The following is a 19157-nucleotide window of genomic DNA, read 5'->3' on the forward strand; positions in this document are numbered from 1 at the left end:
TTCAACCTTCTATACAACCTCTATTCAATGTACCCTTTTTTTGTCATTGATTTATGGTTCCAGGTGGGCCCTGGGCAAGAGAATACTACTATTCTGTGGAATCAGGGTGGGTTTCCTGTCACATCGAGCTGTGTGGTCCAGGCTACCTGCCCTTTCCAAGGGGAAGGCTCAGAGTGAATACGGAAATAAACTGACTCATTAGCGTCATGGTGGCTTGTGTTTATGTTTCCTCACCATTTCTCATGTCTGATCTAGAAATCTCAATGCTAGGCTAGTTTGGATTTTATTTGACAGCTAATGTGATTACCAGTTCTTGACATAATCAGGCTTGATTTATAAAGATCATGCTGACTGCAGTGTGTTGAACAGACTAGAGGGACCAACACTAATAACAGAGAGTAAAGAAGTTGGGATGTTGTTGCAGTAATTCGGGAGGCAGATGTCAAAGGGCTGCCCTGGGAGTGGCTTATGATCAATGCAGAGATGAGTACAGAGGTGGGATGTTTGCTGGAGGTTGAACCAACAGGCAAGCAGCTGGGTCTGGGTAGGTGAGGTAGACAAGACAGAGATCATGTGCTCAGTTTTTAACAAACTCAATAGAGTAAGAAGCCAGGGTACAGGAGCCTTCCCTATAGAGCCTGACTGATGGAGCAGAAAATTTTACCTTGGGCAGCATAGAACCCTTGGCCTGCATACCCATTTCTGTGGGTAGTGCTCCTGCAGTCACACCAGGGTGTGTGCTTCAGGTGTAGCTCCTTCTCAAGGGAGTGTACAGAGAGCAGAAGGCCTCTGGCATGTGAAACCAGAGGAGTGGGAGAAATTCCAGGATCAGAACAAAAAGCCTGGTGGTTAGAAGCCTGGGAGTACCCCACTGCTCATCTCTGCAAGTCAGGAAGTTGGGATCTCAAGAGGAAAAAGTGTGGAGCCTGAGGGAGTACCACTGTACATGGTGGGGCAGGTTTGCTCTGTTTCAGTTCTATTCAAGTTAACACAAAAGTGTCAAGTGTCATGACTTCTGGTGGTCCACTACTGTTGGTGGGAATGCAAACTAGTACAGCCACTATGGAGAACAGTGTGGAGATTCCTTCAAAAACTGGAAATAGAACTGCCTTATGACCCAGCAATCCCACTGCCAGGCATACACACTGAGGAAACCAGAAGGGAAAGAGACACATGTACCCCAATGTTCATCGCAGCACTGTTTATAACAGCCAGGACATGGAAGCAACCTAGATGCCCATCAGCAGATGAATGGATAAGAAAGCTGTGGTACATATACACAATGGAGTATTACTCAGCCATTAAAAAGAATACATTTGAATCAGTTCTAATGAGGTGGATGAAACTGGAACCTATTATACAGAGTGAAGTAAGCCAGAAAGAAAAACACCAATACAGTATACTAACACATATATATGGAATTTAGAAAGATGGTAACAATGATCCTGTGTACGAGACAGCAAAAGAGACACTGATGTATAGATCAGTCTTATGGACTATGTGGGAGAGGGAAAGGGAGAGGGTGGGGAGATTTGGGAGAATGGCATTGAAACATGTATAATATCATGTATGAAACTAGTCGCCAGTCCAGGTTCGATGCATGATACTGGATGCTTGGGGCTGGTGCACTGGAACGACCCAGAGGGAGGGTGTGGGGAGGGAGGAGGGAGGAGGGTTCAGGATGGGGAGCACAGGTATACCTGTGGCGGATTCATTTTGATGTTTGGCAAAACTAATACAATATTGTAAAGTTTAAAAATAAAATTAAAAAAAAAAAAAAAGAGTATGTACTCCCTATATAGGGTGCCTAGGTTTGATCCCTGGTCAGGCACCTAAAATCCAAATCGAGATGATTTAGAATCACAACTAAGAGTTCACATGCCTCAATTAAAGGTCCCAGATGCCCCAAATAAAGATCCCACATGCCACAACCAAATATTCCACATGCTGCAACTAAACAACTAAAGACCCGCATGGTATAACTCAAAGATCCCACCTACCACAACGGAAAAACCCCTTGTGCTCTAACTAAAGTTCCTGCGTGTGGCAATGAAGATCCCACGTGCCACAACTAAGCCCAACATAGCCAAATAAATTAAACAAATATTTAAATATTAAATATACAAAGATTCATTTAAAAACCTTCACCTGGCTACAAATGAACATATCTTTGAAACAAAAACAGATTACAGGCACAGACAGCAAACTTCTGGTTACTGAGGCTGGGTTGGGGGGAGGTTGTAGGAGAGGAATGGATTGGGTGTTTGGGACTAGCAGATGCAAACTATTGTACACAGAACGGATAAACAAGGTCTTACTGTATAGCACAGGGAACTATATTCACTAACCTGTGGTAAACCATAATGGAAAAGAAAAGAGAGAATGTCTAAATATGTAAAACTGAGTCACTATGCTGTGCACCTAAAACGAGCACAACACTCTATCATCTATACTTCAATTAAAAAACCCTCAAGTGTGTAGAAGCATCAGATGTACACGATGTGATGTCAGCACCCTGTCTGAAACCTTCAGAACCATTCTCATATAGTTTTTGCTGAAACAGACAAGTCACTGGTCATCAGTAAATGTCATGTTATTTCCCAGACGACAAACAACAGAGAAGACCCTGGCTGTCACCTTTCCGAGGCTGTGCCTTCTCCAGCACACATGTAGACACACAGTAGTGAGTGTACACGTTCTTTCCCCTGCTCCCTTCTCTTCCTACAGTGAGTGAGCCAGAAGAACGCGGTGAGGAAGCCTCCTCTTCTTCCCCAGCTTTTATCCAGGCGATGGGGTACAAACACTGGGTCCATGCTATCAAGCAGGATGAAGGGCTGGAGTAGAAGGGGCAGGCATTCTGGCAAGTGGAGAGGAGGGGAGGCAGGCAGCAGGCAGCCCACAGAAAAAAGATTAGTTCAATCCCCTAAAGAGCCCCATCTTGGAGTCAGCGTGGACACAGCTCTCCATTTTGGTGGGGATCCAAACAGGGGCAGCTGATTGCCTTGGAAAAAGCAATCTTCCACATTCAGTGCCCTCCTGAGCTGAGCTAACCAGTCTACATTCGCCAGCACAAAGTCACATTTTCCCACCTAAGCTGGGACTGTCACTACATCAACCTTGATCTGGTATACAACTCTTTTTAGGGCTAGCAAATGGCTTGACACTGAGAGCCATCTGGCCATCGAGCAACAAAATCATTTCAGATTCTGAGGCCTCAAGAGTGTCATCTCAAAGACATTCATTCTGGAAGCAAGCGTTTCTCTTGTTAATCACATGCTTTCAGACTGGAGGTGTCTTGGATGAGGACAGGCAAGTACCCAGTCTGAACCCTGCAGAGAGTTGGCCTTTCCAAAGCTTTCTGACATGCTCACCCAAGATACGTGAGACCTTCAGCAGGGATAATTCCTCCCAAAGGGCATGCGAATGGGAACAGTCCCTGAGCATCACTGTGATCCTATAGTACTTTCAGACGATGGCAAAGCCCTCCAATGTACTTGCGTCTGTTCACACTATATTCTATAAGGTCAATACAAGTAATGAATTAGTGACTTACTAAAACATTGCTCCCAAAGGAAATAAAGGGTTAGGTTCCTGTGAGCCTCCGGTCACAACATTTTCATCAATCAATCAATTTATTAACTTGTTTTATAGCTGTTTCCATCTAAAGATACAATTTAATCAGAAACCCAGAATTTGTAAAACCATTTATATTAACAAAATGATAAAACTTTCTGACAAAAGACTCTAGAATCTGTCCAAGTCTAAATCAATGGACACTTCCATTACTATCTCCAGAGGTTCCTTCATTGTTGAGGAATTAGTACCTCTGTTATGCCCCAGTGGCATCTCTGACCACCCATGACATTTAAAAGTTGCTCACAGGCCACTGAGGCAAGAAACTACCCTTCTTGACCCTGTATTACATATGATTATAGAGTGGCAACTGTCAGCCACATACTGGGCCATCCTCAAAATAGAGGTACTCAGAGACCCTGAGCCAGTGAATCCTATTCTCTCAAAATGGGTATGTTGAAACCCTAACCCCCAATGTGACTATATTTCGAGATACTGCCTTTAAGGTGTAACTAAGATTAAATGAGGTCATAAGTATGCAGCTGTAATCCAACTGGAGGGCATCCTTATAAGAAGAGTAAGAGATTCCACAGAGCTCTCACTCTCTCCCCACACCAAACAAAGTAAATACCATGTGAGGACACAGTAATAAGACAGCTGTCAGTCAAGGAAAAAGGTCTTACCAGAGTATAAATTCTTTTACCAAATTCTAGATTTCCAACTGGATTAAACTGTGGGCCTTTGTAACAACTTAAATTCTTTCCTCCCTCTGTATTCAAATTTTCTGATTTCTTTCTCTTGGATCCTTTTTGCTTCTTTGTCACTGGATATACCTTGTGTGTCTGTAATGGGGGAGGTGTCACCGCTGGAAACCTGGTGGAATACAGAGCAGAGAGCAGGAGGTGAGCAGGCTAACCACGAGGTGGGACGGGGAGCTTGTTCTTCCACAAAGACTCACCTCTCAGGTGAGAACATCTTGGAAAGGGAAGGTGGGAATTGATCAGGGGCACCAAGCCTGAGAGTGGCGAGAAGAGAAGCAGCCCAGCAGCTCGACGCCATGAAGCATGCTGTGAACCAATCCTTTGGCTTCCAAGAGCAATGGGTCTAACGCACATCCGGCTGCCAAATAGGGAGGAGGAAGCCTGGTGCACAACTGGCTACGACCACCGTGATGCCGTAGTGAGGTTCGCAAATCCTGCAGGTGGCAAGATTCATTCAAAAAGATGCCAGATCCTGCTTCCTATCATGGTTTGGGCACTACCCAGCCCTCTGCTCATTCTGGTCCTTGCAGTCGTTGCTGGCTCAGCTTCAGCTTGAGCTCCCTGGAAGCTGGAGAGGGGTCAGGGGGTTGGGGGACCAGGGCATCTCGCCCTGCACCTACCGTCTGTAAGAACGCAAAACCTGCTTTATGCTTAAAACAGCTTATGCCCAAGAATTTTTTGTGTGTGGTGAAAGGAGTCATTTGACTGCCCAGGTTGAATTATGAAAGATCTGGACACCTTTGAGAGATCAGGAGATAGTTGGCTGGGGGTCACTTCCAGACCCTTGGGCTTCCAGTAAACCAGAGTGTCTCGCCTCTGGAAGGGGTAGAAGGGGGTCAGTCAATGCATTTTATGATAGGGCTCTGGCGCCTCATCAGGACAGAAACTGGGCTCTCAGACTGCCCCCTCCCTTAGCTAAGGGAGGCAAAGGTGAAGTGAGGATTCTTGGCTGCCATCATAGAAGGGGAAAAGAAGGCAAAGGTCAGTGTATCAGATCTTCAGGGCAATTGGCCCCTGGAGATGAGGCCACTCTAAGGCTCCAGCGTTTTGGCCCCAACATGTAGAGAAAAAAGCCTGACATTTTTGTTTTTGTTCTTGTTTAGTCACTAAGTCATGTCAACTGGGTTGGGGAATGTGAGGTAGACAAGACTCAGTTTTTAGCAAACTCAATAGAGTAAGAAGCCAGGGTGTAGTGAATGTGTGCTCAGGAGCCCTCACCACGGAGTGTGCAAGATGGAGCAGAAAAGTCAGTCTTGAGCAGCATAGCGCCCTCTGGCCTGTACACCCATTTCTGTGGATAGTGCTCCTTCAGTCACACCAGGAAGTATACTTCAGGTGTTGGCCCTTCTCAAGGGAGTATAGAAAGAACAGAGGCCTCTGGCCTAGGAGGCCAGAGAAGTATGAGAAATTGCAGGATCAGAGCAAAAAGTCTAGAGTTTGGGAACCTGGGAGTACCCAATTGCAGGTCTCTGCAAGTCAGGAAATTGCAATCTCGGGAGGCAAAATGTAGAGCTTGGGCAATGCCACTGGTAAGTACACATGGTAGGGTGTGTTTGCTGTGTTTCAGCTCTATTAAACTTAATACGAAAGTCTCAACAAAAAAGATCTCATATGCTGCAACTAAAATATCCTGCATGCCTCAACTAAAAAGAACTCACATTGACCCCCATGCCACAATTTAAAGATCTCCCATGCCACAATTAAGATCCTACGTACTTCAACAAAGATCTCACATGCCACAACAAAGATCCTGCGTACCATAACTAAAAGATGCCCCATTCCATTATGTAAACAACTGAAGATCCCACAACCGTGAAACAAAGATTCCTCATACTGCAGCAAATACCCTGCATACCACAAATAATGGATCCTGTATGTCAAAACAAAATGATCCTACAAGCTGCAACAATGATCCCACATGCCCCAACTGAAGGATCCTGCATGCTGTGAGTAAACAACTAAGGAACTCACATGCTACAACAAAATATCCCACACACCACTACAAAGATCCCACGTACCACAACTAGAGGATCTTGCATGCTGAAACTAAAGATCATACATACTGCAAAACAGATCACCATGCCACAACTATAGATCCCACATGGTGCATCAAAGATCCCCCGTGCTGCAACTGAAGACCCATATGCTGAACAAAGGTCCTGCATACCACAATTAGATGATCCCTTGTGCTTTAACTAAAGTTCCTGCAAGTGCCAATGAAGATCACACGTGCCACAACTAAGACCAACATAACCAAATATATTAAACAAATATTTAACAATTCAATATAAAAAAAGATTCATTTATAAACCTTCACCTGGCTACAAATGAACATATCTATGAAACAAAAACAGATTACACATCACAGAGAACAGACTTCTTGATACCAAGGTGGAGGTAGGGGGAGGTTATAGGAAAGGAATGGATTGGGATTTGGGGACTAGCAGATGCAAACTATGATACACAGAGTGGATAAACAACAAGGTCCTATTGCAGCACAGGGAACTATATTCAATATCGTGTGGTAAACCATAGTGGAAAAGAATATAAAAAGATGTCTAAATATGTATAACCGAGTCAGTATGTTGTATACCTGAAACTAATATAACACTGCTATACTTCAATAAAAAGGAAAACCCTCAAGTGTGTAGAAGCAGCTTACCTCCAACATACGGATTCAGATGGACACAATGTGCTGTCAGCACCCTGTCCGACCAAAACCTTCACAATCGTTTTCATTTGCATAGTTGTTGCTGAAACAAAGAAGTCCCTGGTCATCAGTAAATGTCACATTATTTCCCAGAGAACAAACAACAGAGAACACCCCAGCTGTCACCTTTCCAGGGTCATGCCTTCTATGGCACAGATGTTGACGTATCTAGTCATACCTGTACACATTCTTTACCCCATCCCCTTCTATCCCCACGGTGAGCCCGCCAGAAGCATATGATGAGGAAGCCTCCTCCTCCTCCCCAGCTTTTATCCAAGGACTGGGTCCATGTCAACAGCCAGAATGAGGGGCTGGGCTACAGGGAGCAGGCATTCAGGCAAGTGGAGAATAGAGGAAGCATACAGGGGGCAGTCCACAGAAAAAAAGCATTAAGTCCGTCCCCTAAACAGCCTGATCTTGGAATCAGCATGGACACAGCTTTCCATGTTGGTGGGGATTCATCCAGGGGCAGCTGATTACCATGGGAAAAGTAATCTTCCACCCTCAGTGTCCTGCTGAGCTGAGGTAACCAGTCTACATTCTCCAGCACAAAGTCACATTATCTGAGCTGGGACTAACATTTTGTTGTAACATCCATATCAACCTTGCTCTTGTATACCTATTTTTAGGGCCAGGAAATGGCTGGACACTGAGAAAGAACTTTCTGGCCCTTACCAGCAAAATCATTTCAGATTCTTAGGCCTCAATGGTGTCTTCTCAAAGACATTCATTCTGGGAGCAAGCAAGCAAGCATTTCTCTTGTTAATCATGTGCTTTGAGACTGGAGATGTCTTCAATGAGTAAACACAAGTACCCAGCCTAAGCCCTGCAGAGAGTTGGCCTTTCCAAAGCTTTCTGATCTGCTCACCCAAGATATCTGACCTTAAGCAGGGATGTTTTTTCCAAAAGGGCAGAGAGACAGGAAGAGTTGCTGAGCAGCACTGTGATCCTATGGTACTTACAAACGATGACCAAGGAATATCAGTCCCTGCAATGTGTTTGTGTCTTTTCACTCTATATTCTATATATTCTTAAAGTCAATACAAGTAATGAATTAGTGACTACTAAAACATTAATCCCAGGGGAAATGATGGGTTAGGTTCCTATGAGCCTCTGGTCACAATATTTTCATCAATCAATCAATACATAAACTTGTTTTCTATTACTGTCTATAAAGTTACAAGTTAATCCAATTAAAAAACCAGAATTTACTATACCGATTTATATTAACAAATCTTACAACAAAAGCCTCTAGAATCTGTCCAGATCTAAATCAATGGACACTTCCATTAGTGTCTCCAGAGATTTCTTCATTGTTGAGGCTCTAGTAATCTCTGTTACGCACCTCCCAGCATCTCTGGACCACCCATGACACCTATAAGTTGCCCATAGGGCACTAGTGCAAAAACTACACTTCTTGGCCCTGTACTACAAATGATTATAGAGTGGCAACCATCGCCCATATATTGGGCCATCCTCAAAATAAAGGTACCCAGAGACCCTGAGCCAGTGAATCCTATTCTTTCAAAATGGGTATGCTGAAACTCTAATCCTCAATGTGACTATATTTCGAGATATGGACTTTAATGGCTAATTAAGATTAAATGACATTGTAAGCATGGAGGTGTAATCCAACAGGAGGGTATCCTTATAAGAAGAGGAAGCGATATCACAGAGCTCTTGCTCACTACCAACACTAAAAAAAGAAAAGGCCGTGTGAAGACACAGTAATTGACACCTGTCTGCCAAGGACAAAGATGTTACCTGGGTAGAAATTCTTCTAGCAAATTCTAGATTTCCAACTGGACTAAACTGTGGTCCTTTGTATCAGTTTAAATTCTTTCCTCCTTCTGTATTCAAGTTTTCTAATTTCTTTCTCTCTCATCCTTTTTGCTTGTCACTGGATATACTTTGTGTGTGTGTGATGGAGAAGGGATCCTCTCTACACTACTCATATTTATGCATTTCTTCCTTCAGAGAGCCTCAACTCAGGTTCATTAAGGATAGCGGCCTCCCTTATGACAATGGTTGTGTAACAAGTTTTAAGCACTCTGGCTTAAATTGGGTTTGAATTTATTTCATCACTGTGTCACAAAAGTGCAGTGATCCTTTTTCACTATACCTAGAATGATCAGGACTTTTACTTCAAAAGAGACATAGGTAACAGAGTGGCACAGCAGAAGATTGCTGGGTCCCCAAGCCAGAGAGGGGTCTACTGAAACCATATTCTGGTATGGTGCTGCCACTTAGGTTGCATTGAAATCTTTTTTTTTTTTTTTTGGTCTTTTCTATCTGTACAAAATCTCTCACAATATTTTAGATGTCAAGCAGTACAAATTTACACCTTTGAATTTTATCTTTATTTAATCACGAATGGTCCAGACCTTCTGGGTGGTTATGGGGAAAGATTCAGAGATCCAGTGACTCCTCTATTGGGTAGCCCAGGAAGGGCGGGCATTACAGGACAATGTAGGACATGTGGGGGTTGCATTCTGGAACAGGATGAATCAGAAGGGTCTGTGGGAAGAGGGTTTTGCAGTATTAAGTGGGTCAGGTAGCCCCTGATTCCTGAGCCAGATGTGACTGGGTTCTCTGAATAATTCTGCTGGCTAACAAGGAAACACTATTCAGGAAGAATATGCAGGAATGCATCTGGTGCATTTAATAAGGAGAGTCTGAAGAGGACACTATCTGGTGGAGCAGAGCAAGGAAAGAAACTTGAGATTAGGCCATTTAAGGTCCTCTCAATTATACCAGATATCAACTCAGCAACTTAGGCCTCACCCCAACACTGGCCACTCCCTGTAACAAGTGCCCATCGGTGTGTGCATAAGTACACACACAGGAAACATTACACAAGACTGAGGATGAGGAGAACTTAGTCCCTGGACGTGGATACATGGACCTGTTGGCAACAGTTCTCCAACCCCTGTGATTTGGTCACTGTTAGCTAACACAGTGATGTAGGCAATGAAACAAGGGGGCTCCATCTCAAGTGCACATCCCCATCCCTACCACCAATTCCTCTAGGACTGGCAACCAGGCAGGGTGCATGGGCAAGGGTTTAAAAGCCCAGGCTGACATCTTCCCCAGCTGTCTCCTTCTAAAAGGTTGTCTACTCACCCACGGCCCCCAAGCCCCTGGCAGCCTGGCAACTCCTGATAGCTTACAGTGAATGATGTCGGATTCGTGATCTCCAAGGAAGAAGATTCAGCTTCGGGACAGGGGACCAGGCTTGATTACTCAAGAGCTTTTGTGTAGCAGAGTTTTATTAAAGTAAGAAAAGGGACAGAGAAAGCTTCTGACAGAGACATCGGAAGAGGGGATGGAGAATACCTCCCTTGCTAGTCTTTAGCAAGGGAATTACATACTTTTTAATAAATTATTATAATAATTCAAAAGAATGTCTCAAGTTTGTGAACATTTTACCAGACCCACTCCCACAATTACATTTTAAGATAACAGGATTAGAACTTAACCACAGAAAGATCCTACCAGACCCACTCCCATTATATATATTTTAAGATATCAGGATTAGTCAGAAGGTGTTCAGGAAGGACAAACTGTCCTCAAGCAGGATACATTATTGTTATATAATCTTTAGTACAGAGTTTAAACTTAGTTGTTGGTTGTGTAATCTCAGTTCTGGGCTTAAAGAAAAAAACTTACAGACTAAGGAATGCAAAGGAAAAAAAGATGTTTGTCCTTTCTTCCTCCTTGAGAATTCCAGACCCCTCTCTCCTTGGGGACCCCTGGACTTCTTATCAATCTGCCTAGGAATCGACTCTCTCACTCCTGCTTACCAATTAAAGAAGTGCAGAGCGAAGTCAGGAACATCAGAGGAGAGGTTAGATGTCAAAGTGGAATTTTCAGGTGGAATTGTGGTCGTCACCCTTCAAGAGCTGGATCCTGGTGAGCCATAGATGCACAGGGACTTGCTTCTCATCCGGACTCCATTGCTCTGAACACTGGAGACTGCTACAGACCTGGCAGAAGACAGAGGAGGGGGTGAGCGGGCTAACCACGAGGTGTGGCGGGAAGCTTGTTTTTCTGCAGATATGATACTAAGCTAAGACCATCTTGGCAAGGGAGGCAGGGAAGGTGAGAATCAATCAGGGTCCCTGAGCCTGGGTGCGGAGAGTAGAGTACTCCACAAAGCATGCTGCGAAGGAATCCCTGGATTCTAAGAGCACTAGGTAGGATGCACTTCCAGCTGCCAGCTAGGAATCAAAAACCCTGTGCACAACTGGCCCCGCCTACCCTGATGGAATCATGAGGTAAGCAAATCCCACAAATGCCAGGAACCAATCAAAAAGATAGGTCCTGCCTATTATGGTTTGGGTACTGCCAAACTCTCTGCTCATTCTGGCCTCTGCCGTCATCCCTGGCTCAGCCCCAGCTCCAGGTCTGTGGCAGCTGGAGAACTGGGAGAGGGGTTGGCAGTGTGGGGCACCTCATCCTGCAACTACCGTCTGTAAAAAACGCAAAATCTACTTTTTCCTTCAAAGAACTTATGCCCAAAAGCTTGCTTTGTGGGTTGAAACAAGCAAATTTACTGCCAAGGTAATTGTGAAAGACCTGGACACCTTTGAGATAAACCAGAGTGCCTCTCCTCTGAAAGTGGTGGAAGAGGGTTAGCCAATGCATTTTATGATAGGGCTCTGGAGCCTCATCAGGATGGAAAACTGGGCTCCCAGACTACCTCCCTCCCTTTGCTAAGGGAGGCAAAGGTAAAGTGAGGGCTCTTGGCTGGCATCATAGAAGGGGAAAAGAAGGCACAGTTCAGTGCATCAGATCTTGAGGGCAATTAGCCCCTGGAGAGCAGCACACTCCTAATGCTCCAGTGTTCTGGCCCCAACACGTAGAGAAAAAAGCCTCACATTTTCATCGTTGTTCTCCTTTAGTTGCTAAGTTGTGTCACTCTCTTTTGCAACCCCATGGACTGTAGTCTACCCAGCTTCTCTGTCCATGGGATTTCCCAGGCAGACTACTGAAGTGGCTTCTCATTTCCCTCTCTGGCGATCTTTCCAACTCAGTGATCGAACCTGAGTCTCTTGCGTCTCCTGCACTAGCAGGCGGATTCTTTACCACTGAACCACCATAGAAGTACTCTAAATGGATTAAAATCTGCTTTTTTGGAATACATTGGACTGGCCAAAAAGTTTGTTCAGATTTTTCTGCAAGATGTTATGGAAAATCCAAACAAATTCTTTGACCCAACCCAATGTTTAAACCAACTGGTATGTAAAAACTGAGTTTGGTGCTCACTGGCTTTTCAGCTAATGGGTTACAGCCTGCTGTAAAGAAGTAAAATGAGGCCATCTTTGGTTCCTTTATATAGCAGTGTCTGTGTGGGAAAATGAATGGGTGAGCCTCTTCAAGTGTAAGTGTGTTAATAGGAATATATCTGTGTGATTAAAGAAATGTTTGTGCATGCATGAGTGAACAACTAACATATCCATGGATATTACCATGTTTGTGTGTGAGTGTAAAAATTTAAGCCTGTTCACTTGTCTGATATTTGGGGGGGGGGGGAGGGGAGGGCATGTTGGGCTTCCCTGGTGGCTTACTGTTAAAGAGTCTGCCTGCAATGCGCAAGACTTGGGTTTGATCCCTGGGTCAGGAAGATCCCCTGGAGAAGGAAATGGCAACCCACTCCAGTACTCCTGCCTGGAAAATCCAGTGGACAGAGGAGCCTGAAGGGCTACAGTTCATGGGGTCGCAAAGAATCAGACTCAACTGAGCGACTTTCACCAGAGAAGGCAATGGCACCCCACTCCAGTACTCTTGCCTGGAGAATCCCAGGGACAGGGGAACCTACTGGGCTGCCATCTATGGGGTTGCACAGAGTCGGACATGACTGAAGCGACTTAGCAGCAGCAGCAGCAGAGCAACTTTCACACATATGTTGTGCAGGTTGCAGGATCTTAGTTCCCCAACCAGGTAAGGAACATGGGGCCACAGCAGTGATACTGCTGAGTACTAACCACTGGACTACCAAAGAATTCCCCTGTATGATATTTTAAAAGTACATCTGACTCTTAAACAATAGGGTTTGAACAGTGCAGGTCCACTTATATGCAGATTTCTTCAATAGCAAATACTACAGTACTACACAATATATGATTAGTTGAATCCATGCATGCAAAACCCTGGATTCACAGAAACATTATATTGTGATGGTAGATTATATGTTAAATATATTCAGATTCACATGGATGGTCAGAACCCCAGAATACTTGAATGAATTTTGTGTGATTGTGAATGAATGTGAGAGTGTCTTGGTGAGTGTGAGCACATTCCTACTTCTGGGCATGTTAATGTGTATGTGAGTGACTATGAGTATATGGATGTAAGTATAACTGATTTAATTTGTTATCACATTCAAGTGAATGTGTGAGCAGTTATTATGAGTGAACAAGTGTGAGAGCATGTTTGTGCCAGTCAATGTGACCTTGTGCATGTCTATAACCACATGTGTAAGAATGAGCATGGGAGCCTATTTAAATATGAGTTTGTGTGTTGAAGTAAATGGACTTTTCATATGGATGAGTGAATGTGTGACCATGGGCATGAATATTAGCATATTCATGTATGTGAGATGAATGTCTGTTTTTGATCATGTGAAAGTGGAGTATATTTCTGTGAGTTAATGTCCAAGTGTGTGCATATGAGTACACTTGAATACCTCTACGTGTGTAAATGTGGGAACTTCATAGTAAGTGTGAGCATATTCACCTGTGAGAATGTAAGTATGATGCTGCTTGTATCTTCTACATGGGGAATTGTATATGACTGGGATCATATTTGAATGTGTGTAAGTGAATGTGTGAGCTAGTTTGAGGGAATGTATGTGTAACGACATTTTCATGAGTGAGTATGTAACTGTTCATTTGTGTAAGCTTGTTCATGTGTGAGTATTTTTGTGAAAATGATATGAGTTTGTGTTTTTATGTGAGTCATCTGTGTGTGTAGGCATAAGCTTTGTGATGCCTGTGAGAAAATTTGTATTCATATAAATACATGAAAATGCTCCTCTTTCTAAATATATTAATATGCACATATAAGGGCACCTGAGTGTACTGTTGTGAGCATATATGTGTCTGTGAATGAATTTGTAAGCATGTTGATGTCTTAGTGGACATGTGAGCATTTTGTATAAGGGAATGTGTATGGCTACATGAGTGTGTCTATGAAAGTAAATGAGGGAGCACGTTATGAAAGTGAATGTGTTAGTTGCTCAGAGGCATCTGACTCTTTCTGACCCCTTGGACTGTGGCCCACAAGGCTCCACTGTCCATGGAATTCTCCAGGTTAGAATACTGGAGTGGGGAGGCATTCCCTTGTCCAGGGGATATTCCCAAGCTAGGGATCGAACCCAGGTCTCCTGCATTGAAGGCACATTCTTTACCATTTGAACCATGAGGGAAGACCAAATGTGTCTATACATATGAATAAATAGGTGAATATGTTTTCAGTCTGTGAATATGCTCCAATATTAGAGAATTTAGGTCTGTTGTGCGTGTATATGTGCGTTTCTTGTGTCTTAGTGAATCTGTGAATGTGTAAATATGAAGAATATGCTGTTGATTTGAGTGACTAGTGGCCACAAAGTATCTGTGAGCATGTCTATGTGCAATTGATTAGATGTCAGGGTGTCTATGTGTATGAAGGAATTTGTAACCATACTTGTGTGTGTGACAATGTCTGTACATGTGACTGTGTGAACAACTTTAGGATGAGTATGCTCATGCATGTAAGTAAATGTATGAGTGACACAGTGTATGTGAGGTATATTCGAGTATGTGAGTGAATGTATACCCATGTTAACTTGAGTCTATCTTTATTTGAATATGTCCATGTGTCAGTGTATCTATGTGTGTGTGCTCAGTCCTCAGTCCTGTCTGACTATTTGTGACTCCATGTAGCCTACCGGGCTCCTCCGATCCATGGAATTTTCCAGGTAAGAGTACTGGAGTGGGTTCCCATTTCCTTCTCCAGGGAATCTTCCTGACCCAGGGATCAAACCAGTGTCTCTTGCATCTTCTTCACTGGCAGGTAGGCCCTTTACCACTGCAACACCAGGGAACCACAGACTGTCTATGAATAGAAATAAATCTGTGAGCATGTTCATTTGAGTGAATGTGTAACCTGTGGAGGTATGTGAGCATCTCTTTGTGTAAGAGTGAATTGAGCCTGTTCATATATCAGTGTGTTAATGTGTTTTTCTGTGTTCATACATATGAGTGAATTTGTAAGCATGTTCATGCTGGTAGCATGTTCACCTGTGAGTGAATGTATAACCAGGTTCATTTGTGTCAGATTCTTAATGTGTACATCTGCTTTTGAGTCATTGCATGAGTGTATGTGTATGTGTGAATGTTGATCATATCCATGTACGTGACTGTTAATGAATGTACTTGTGAGTTTGTGACCAGGTTCACTGTATGTGCCCTTGTTCATCTCTGTGTGCAAATTACTGTGTGAGTATATACATCTGATCATGTTTCTGTGTTTGAATGAAAATGTAAGCATGTCATGTATGTTCATGACTATGAGTGAATGTATGCTTTATATTTCTGTTTTTCTAGATTTTTTCTTGAGCTAATGTGCAAACAAGTTTGTCAGTAAATGCATGAGTACACACACACACATACACACATCTATGTGTACATATGGAAATGCAATGTTAAGCGAATATATAGCATCATGTGTGTGTTAATGAGTATATAAGCATGCTTGTATGTAATATATGTGTTCTTTTCTGTGAGTGAATGTGATGATGCTTGTGTATGACTAAATGTGTGTTCCTTGTGTGGAAGTGATAATGTGAAGACATTTGTGTTTTGAGCATGTGAATATGCAAATGTTAAAGCTTGTATTTGTGGAAACATGAATTTGTGTGTTCATTTATATGTGAGTGTGTATTTGTATATATGTGAGCATGTTCATGTGTGTAAATTAAGGCATGAGTAAGTTGGTGTGCATGAAGGTATTAATGTATTTTTCATTAGTGCAACTAAATGTATAAACAAGTTTATATACATGAGCATGATGTACAATTTTAAGTGAAGTTTTAAGTGTATGTGGGTGTGCCTGTGCACCTGAATTCATCTGTGAGCAAGTTCATGTGAGTGAATATATCAATATGTTTGTTTCTGTTTGTTTATGTATTTAAGTCTTCATCTGTTCATGAGTATCTAAGTGAGTTTATGTGTGTGACTGAATATGATTATGTACACTTATGTCAAATTTTCCTTTGTGTATATAAACTTGAGAGGTTTTTGTGTGTTTGAACATAATAAAATATGAATACATTCATTAGGCACATGTTTGAATATGGTTTATGTCTGAATGAACATATAAGTATTGGTGTGACTATACTGAAACGTGTGGTAATGTGTAGGTATGGTCATGTATGTGATGGCAGTCATGTATGGGTTAACATATGGACACTTTCCTGTGAAGGAATATAGAAGCAGTTTCATGTGAGCAGGTTCATGCCATTTAATGTCAACGTCTTAGCTTACATGACAATGTGAGCATCCTGTGATTAGATGTGAGTGTATCTAGGTGTGACTGAATGTGTGTGCATGTTTTCACATCTAAGAATGTTAATGTGAGCATGTTCATTTGTGTGAATGAATGTAAGAATGTGCTCTGATGTGTGACTGAATGCATGTGTGTTCATGTGGGAGTGATTGTCTGTAGGTGTACATCCATGTACAAGTGGAAATGAATGTATGACTGCTATTTTCAGAGTGTTCATGTATCTGAGTAGATGTGTTGATATGAATGCATGTGAGCATATCCGTGTGCAAGTGACTGAGTGTGGGTCACTGTGTTTGACAGCATGTGAGCATGTTTTTGTATGTGACTGAGTTAATATACATGTACACGGGTCAATGATCATTCATGTTAATGTGTGAACTTGGCATCTGGGTAAATGGTAACTATATGTGTGAGCACATTTGTTTCAATGAATATGCAAGTATGTCTGTGTGTGAGCTCATTCATGTGTGAGTGAATGTAAGTATATCAGTCTCTCTGTGTGGAAGTACCAGCATGTTCATGTGTGGAAATATGTGAGTGTGTCCACATGTGTGAGTGTGTTGAAAGAAAATGTAAAATCATGGGTTTGTGTGTTCATAAGTGAATTTGTAAGGATGTGTGTGTTCATGTGAGACACTGAGTGTGTCCTACATGTGAATACATTTGTGAACATATTCATGTGAATGAGAGAATGTGTGCATTTGTGGTAGCATCCATGTGTCTACTTGTGTGTAAGAATTTAGGATGTATCTGTTAGTGAATGTGTTATGTCTTCATATATGCATGAATTGTTTTAGGAAATTTGTAAGCATATGCATTAGTGACAGCAGGTATGTGTGTTGTGAGAGAACACACAGATGTTTGTGCACAAGTATGTAAATATAGAATTAAGACTGGACATGTGATTTGTATAAACCACTATATGTAAGAGTATATATGTGAATGATTTTGTAAATATATGTGTGTGATTCAATGTGTTAGCACTAGAGTGTATAATCATGTTGAAATGGGGATTCACATATGTGTGACTGAATATATGTCTTTGTTTGTATGTGTGTTTATATACATTAATGAAAGAAAGTATCAGTGAGTGAACATGAGCATGTATGAGTGTGTTCTATGTGTGTCAATGAATCTGTGGGTATATTTACATAAGCAAATTTATGTGTGTAAGTCTGTGGGATTGAACATGTGAACATGTGGATATAAGTGTGTCCATGAGTGTTAGTAAATTTGTAAGCATTCAGTGAGTGAATGGGGTTCATCTTATAAGCATGTTCATGTGTGAGTGTATTTATATAGTGATTGTATAAGCATTTGTAAGTATGAGTAGGTTCATGTACAAGTGAATACATAAGCATACTCCATTTATGATCAGGTTATTTTTCGGAAGTTGAAGTGTGAGTCTGTACATGTAAGTACAAATAACTGTCTAGTGTGTCAGTGATTTTGTGAGTGTGTTCATGTGAGTGAATGAATGCATTGTCATGCTCATGTGAGTGAATTTTCAAGCATGTCTGTGTAAAAGAGAGAATATGTGAGACTATGTATGTGCCTGTGAGTTAATCTGTCATATGCCCTTTTGAGTGAGTGAATTGTGAGAATGTTATCATTAGTGACACTGCATATGCATGTATATTGTCAATTTTGTGTTTGAGTAAATTCGTAAGTTTACTTGTATGTTTGAATACGCATATATGTATGAGTGAACGGTAATCAAGTTATATACGCAGTATGTTGATATGCATCTGGGACAGGGTATGTGTAAACGAGTGTGTTCAAGTGAATTTTAAACCATGTTTGTTTCTAAGTGAATATGTGAATGTGTGTGAGCATAAATTGAAGAACACACATACATACATATATGAATGTTGATATATATGAGTGACTGAGTATGTGGTTATATGACCATATTTGGGTGTGTAAATGTATGAACATTTCATGAGTGTAAATGGTGGTTGAAGTATATTTGTTTGAATGAGAGAATGAACATGCATATGTGAGTATATAAGTGTATCCATTAGTGAGTAACCTAAGAGAATGATCATGTCAGTGAATAAATGTGTGTGCATGTCTGAAACTGATGAGTGAGCTACATTCCTTGTTAAGTGTGTTGTTAGTATATTCAAGCACTTTATACATATTTATACCTATTCATGTGTATGACTAAATTTTTTAATTTGTACATGGGTGTTTGTTTGTGTGGATGAATTAATGTGTAAGCATACTAGTTTGCATGGGGTTGCTGATGACAGAGTCAATTCCTAGGTAGGTTGATAAGAAGTCCGGGGTCCCCAAGGAGAGAAGGGTCTGGAATTCTTAAGGAGGAGAAAAGGACAAACTTTTTTTTCCCCTTTTTTTCCCTCTACATTCCTTAGTCTTAGTCACATAAAACGTTTTTATCTTTAAGCCTGGAACTGATGATTACATAACAAACAACTCGGTTTGGACTCTGTACTGAGGATTATATAGCAGCAATGTATCTTGCTTGAGGACAGTTTCTCCTTCCTGAGGGCCTTCTGGCTAATCCTGTTATCTTGAAATGTGGACTGTGGGAGTGC

General features: G+C 42.0%; 1 long non-coding RNA gene across 2 annotated transcripts in view; it reads right to left on the reverse strand.

The window, feature by feature from the left end:
• Nucleotides 1–19157, reverse strand: part of LOC133244063 (uncharacterized) — a 35043-nt gene that overhangs the window by 4999 nt on the left and 10887 nt on the right. Inside the window, exons 3-4 of one of the 2 annotated variants that reach the window (XR_009735282.1) lie at nt 10848–11030; nt 4257–7087 (exon numbers count right to left, since the gene is read on the reverse strand). This is a non-coding gene — a long non-coding RNA (uncharacterized LOC133244063). Of the gene's footprint in view, nt 1–1381; nt 7088–10847; nt 11031–19157 lie in introns of those variants that run through there. The other variant, XR_009735281.1, reaches the window with a different exon arrangement.

Source organism: Bos javanicus, unplaced genomic scaffold (genome assembly GCF_032452875.1).
Source record: "Bos javanicus breed banteng unplaced genomic scaffold, ARS-OSU_banteng_1.0 tig00004293_1, whole genome shotgun sequence".
In the NCBI taxonomy this organism is placed as follows: Eukaryota; Metazoa; Chordata; class Mammalia; order Artiodactyla; family Bovidae; genus Bos; species Bos javanicus.